The 5394-nt window shown below is 37.2% G+C and overlaps 1 pseudogene; it reads left to right on the forward strand.

Moving 5' to 3' along the window:
* Positions 1-2758: 2758 nt before the first annotated feature.
* LOC743462 (vitamin K epoxide reductase complex subunit 1-like) lies at positions 2759-3250 on the forward strand (annotated as a pseudogene).
* Positions 3251-5394: the final 2144 nt, after the last annotated feature.

The following is a 5394-nucleotide window of genomic DNA, read 5'->3' on the forward strand; positions in this document are numbered from 1 at the left end:
TGAATGTCAAAAAAGTATCAGATGGTAAAATAATAGCGGTAGCTCAAATCTATGAAAAATGGAGGTTCATGGAAGCACAGATACTAAGCTCTTTCAAAACACGTCTTCTTAGTATTCCACGGTGATTCCCCCAAGAATAAAATCACTGACTTAAACTCTCATCTAATATTTAACCCCTTTTTACAAGTAAGAATTTTTTTCATATAACATGGAAATTTAGAAATTGATGCTTTTAGATTTATCATCATGTCTCAGACTTTGTTAATAGTTAGACATAACTTGCTCTATTATTTAATAGACCATTTATGTATGTGCTTTTCTGTACAGTTGACCCTTAGACAATTTGGGTTTGAACTGCATGGATCTACTTATACATGGATTTTCTTCTGCCTCTGCCACCCATGAAACAGCAAGACCAACCGCTCCTTTTCCATTTTTCTCCTCAGCCTACTCAACACAAAGAAGATGAATATGAAGACCTTTGTGATGATCCACTTCACTTAATGAATAGTAAATATATTTCTTTTCCTTACAATTTTCTTAATAACATTTTATTTTCTCTAGCTTATTTCATTGTAAGAATATGGTATATTATACAGATAACATATAAAATATGTGTTAGTTGACTGCATTACCAGTAAGGCTTCTGGTCAACAGTAGGCTATTAGCAGTTAAGTTTTGGGGGAATCAAAAGTTATGCTCAGATTTTTTTACTGCATGGGGTTTGGTGCCCCTAGCCCCCATATTTTTCAAGGGTTAACTGTATAATAAACAAGCAAAGCATACTACAGGAATTTAAGATGTACAGCAAAACTTGATGTGTCCCTCTTTAAAGCACATGTTCACCCTTAAATGTATCTACGTGCTAAAAAATACTGACATCTTACTATTGAGGTGTTTCAGTTCCCTACGTGTTCCAGATATTAACCTCTTTAAGATGTATGGTTCATAAACAGTTTCTCCCATTTTATAAGTTGTCTATTCACTCTGTTGATTATTTCCTTTGCTGTGCATAAGCTTTCTAGTTTGATGCAGTCCGATTTGTCTAATTATGCTTTTGTTGACTGTGCTCTTGGGGTTGTATCCAAAATAATCTTTGCCAAGACCAATGTCAAAAAGCTTTTTCTCTACATTCTATTTTCTGGTAGTTTTTCTGCTTTCCTGTTTCAGGTCTTATGTTTAAGTTTTTATCCATTTTTAGTTGACTATGGTGTATGAGGTTCGAGATATGGGTATACATTCATTCTTCTGCATATGGTTATCCAGTTTTCCCAACATCATTTATTGAAGAGACTGCCTTTTCCCAGTTGTGTGTTCTTGACATTTTTCCTGAAGATAAATTCCCTGTAAATGCATGAATTTATTTCTGGGCTGTCTATTACATTGGTCTATATGTCTGTTTTTGTGCCAGTATTGTGCTCTTTTGATCATTATAACTTTGCAGTAGATTGTGAAGTCTTTGATTAGATTGCAGTAATGTGATGCCTTCAGCTTTATTCTTTTTGTTCAAGATTGCGTTGGTTATTTGGGATCTTTTTAAAACCCACTTAAAAATGAGCAAATAACCTGGAAAAACATTTCTTAAAAGAATACATGAGAATGACCAACAGTTATGTGAAAAAACGTTCAACATTACTAATCATCAGAGAAATGCAAATTAAAACTACAGTGAGATATCACCTCACATCTGTTAGAATAGTTATTATTTTAAAAAAGAGAAGAGGTAACAAGTGTTGGTGAGGATGTGAAGAAAAGGAACCCTTTACACTGTTGGTGTGGAGGTAAATTAGCACAGCCATTATGGAAAACAGTATGAAGGTTCCTCAAAAAACTAAACACCTACCATATGACTAGTAATTCCAATTCTGGGTATATATCCAAAGTAACTGAAATCTGTATGTTGAAGGGAGATCTGCACTTCCATGTTCATTGCAGCAGTATTCACAATAACCAAGACACAGATTCAACCTAAGTGTTCATCAAAACGAATGGATTTAGAAAATGTGGTACATATACACAATGGGATGCTATTCATCCTTAACAAATAAGGAATTCCTGTTATTTGTGACAATGTGGATGAACCTGGAGGACTTTATGCTAAGCGAAATAAGGCAGGCACAGAACGACAAATACCACATAATCTCATTTATATGTGGAATCTAAAAAGGTTAAACTCAGCTGTAGCAAGTAGAATGGTGGTTACCCAAGGCTAAGATGAGGTGAGTATTGAGGAGAGGTTGGTCAAAGGGTACAAAATTTCAGTTAGATGGGAGGAATAAATTCAGGAGATCTATTATACAACACGGTGATTATAATTAATGACAATGTATTATATACTTAAAAATCGCTACCACAGTAGATTTCAAATGTTCTAACCACAATAAATGATAAATATGTGAGTAATGATTATGTTAATTAGTTTAGTCACTTTACAATGTATACATATATCCAAACATTATTTTATATATCATAAATATTTACAATTTTAATTTGTCGATTAAAAAATACTGACAGCCTTTCCCAGGAATAGCTAAAATTACTCCTTCTCCATTTAAAAATTCCCTATAAGTAGGCGGTCTAATACCAAAAACCTAAACTTCAGCATTGAATGAGAATACTTTAGAGCTCTAAACATTTTAACTATTCTTCTCATTCATGTACAAATTTGTTAATCATAAGAAAAGGAATGCTAGGCCCCACCCCGCCCCTGCTCCGCGGCTGGTTTTCTCCGCGGGCACCTCGGGCGGGACCTTTAGATATGGAGAGTACTTGGGGGAACCCTGGCTGGGTGGGTGCGGCTCGCGCTCTGCCTGGCTTAGTGCTGTCGCTCTATGCGCGCTGCACGTGAAGGCGGCGCGCGCCCGGGACCGGGATTACCGCGCTCTCTGCGACGTGGGCACCGCCATTAGCTGTCCGCGCGTCTTCTCCTCCAGGTAGGGCAGGGGCTTCGGGCTGGTGGAGCACGTGCTGGGACAGGACAGCATCCTCAATCAATCCGATAACATATTCCCTTGCGTCTTGTACACAGTACAGTTGTTAGGTTGCCTGAGGACGCGCTGGGCCTCTGTCCTGCGGCTGCTGAGCTCCCTGCTGTCTCTCGCTGGTTCTGTCTACCTGGCCTGAATTCTGTTCTTCGTGCTCTATGATTTCTGCATCGTTTGCATCACCACCTATGCCATCAACGTGGGCCTGATGTGGCTCAGTTTCCGGAAGCTCCAAGAACCCCAGGGCAAGGCTAAGAGGTACTGAGCCCTCACCTCAAGCCAGGCTGGCCTCGTCTGCTTTGCTTTGGCACGTGAGCCTTGCCCAAGGAGGTATATCTGGGTCCCTAGAAGGCCCTAGATGCAGGGCCATCTAGAGTCCTCCCTCCCTCTGCCATACCCACACACGACAATGGACCAAATGTGCCACACGCTTGCTCTTTTTTCCACCCAGTGCCTCTGACTCTGTCAGAGGCTGGTCTCCGAAGCTTTTGCCATTGCCCAGGGAGCGAAGGTTCTGAGCAATAAAATTTCTTAGTTTAAAAAAAAAAAAAAAAAGGAATGCTAGTCTATAGAGAAAATAGCTAGAGGACACTTTTCCTGATTTATGTGTTTCCCTCCAATTGTCCAGTTGTTAATGCGCTATAAATAAGTTAGTCAGATTTATTAATGTTTTTATTATTCGTGTTCTTGTTACATAACAACACCAGAGAAGCAGCAGACAATTCTTTATCACAAGAAAAGCTTTTGTTTCCTTAATACATTTTAACTCCTTATTACAGATTACAAAGCCAAAAGGTTTGGTTTTCTTCCTCAAAATAGTATAACACCGTGCTGGTATAAAATTATATATGAAAACATTATGGGGGATTCAAAGACTTAGAAGAAGAGTTTGGGCAATAAAAAATGTCCAATGTGGTCTGAATATATATGCTAATTTTCATTGCTGGTCACCTTACAAAAGGAGTTCTGTCTATAACATTCAGTGCATTCACCTATAAAACAAACATTTGTTGGATATCAAAGACAAAATTTATCAAATTCTCCTAATTTTTATTGTAGATGTAAAACTGTAAGTTTGCAACATGCTCACAATTCAATTATGTGTCTTTCATTTTGTTAATCTGGCCTTAGTATCTGTATCCATGTGCAGTTTTATTATCAGAAACTTGAACAAATGTATGATACAGTATTTCCAAAAGTAACTGAAAACTATTTGTCTTAGGTGTGATGAATGCAAATTAATTCTCCCCTCCCTCAGGGTATTTAAGTATAGACTCTTTTACATAAATCATATATTAATATATACAATGTGAGTATCTTTGAAAAGTTCTAACATTGAATATGCAAAATTAAAACAAATCCAGCATTGAAATCAGTTACAAAACTTATACGAGTCACATGTTCAGGGATACTGGAATGAATGAGCTTATAGTCATCATCTCTGAACTAACATTTCATCTCTCCAAGCCAGTGTCTCAGACCAAGAACTTGATGATATATTTTCCCTCACTGAAGAATAGGGATATCTGTTTCACCTATTTCAAATTTTTTTAATGATGTTCATTAACTCTAGTGATTTTTCTCTTAAACTGTATCTTGGTATTAAATAAATGATACCCTATTGACATTACTCAGTCTGAGAATCTAATATTGCATACAAGTTGTTGTGTGTATTGATGTATTATATATTTTTCCTACTTAGAAAAGGGCCAGCACCTTTCATTATATTTACAAAAAGAGTTTAGTGATATATTGCACAGCATGGTGACTATAGTTAATAATAATGTATCGTATAATTCAAAATTGCTAAAACAGTAGATTTTAATTGTTCTCACTACAAAAAATGAGAAATAGGTGAGGTGATAGATATATTAATTATCTTGATTTAATTTTTCCACAATATATACATACATCAAAACATCAGAGTGTACCCATAAATATGTATATTATTCATCAATTAAAAATAAAATAGGCTGGGCACGGTGGCTCATGCCTGTATTCCCAGCACTTTGGGAGGCTGAGGTGGGTAGATCACTTGAGGTCAGGAGTTCGTGACCAGCCTGGCCAACATGGTGAAACCCTGTCTCTACTAAAAATACAAAAAAAAATTAGCCAGGAGTATTGGCACACACCTGTAATCCCAGCTACTTGGGAGGCTGAGACAGAAGAATCGCTTGAACCCAGGAGGCGGAGTTTACAGTGAGCCGAGATTGTGCCACTGCACTCTAGCCTAGGTGACAGAGCGAGAGTCCTTCTCAAAAAAAAAAAAAATGAAATGTAGATGTAAGTTTAGGAACTAATACACACACACACACACACACACATACACTTTATACATTGATTTAAGGTGTCTTCCACAGCCAGTGAAAGAAAACACAACTCAAACTGAACTGACCTAAATATTCAATCA

The sequence above is a fragment of the Pan troglodytes genome, chromosome X (genome assembly GCF_028858775.2).
Source record: "Pan troglodytes isolate AG18354 chromosome X, NHGRI_mPanTro3-v2.0_pri, whole genome shotgun sequence".
Lineage (NCBI taxonomy): Eukaryota > Metazoa > Chordata > Mammalia > Primates > Hominidae > Pan > Pan troglodytes.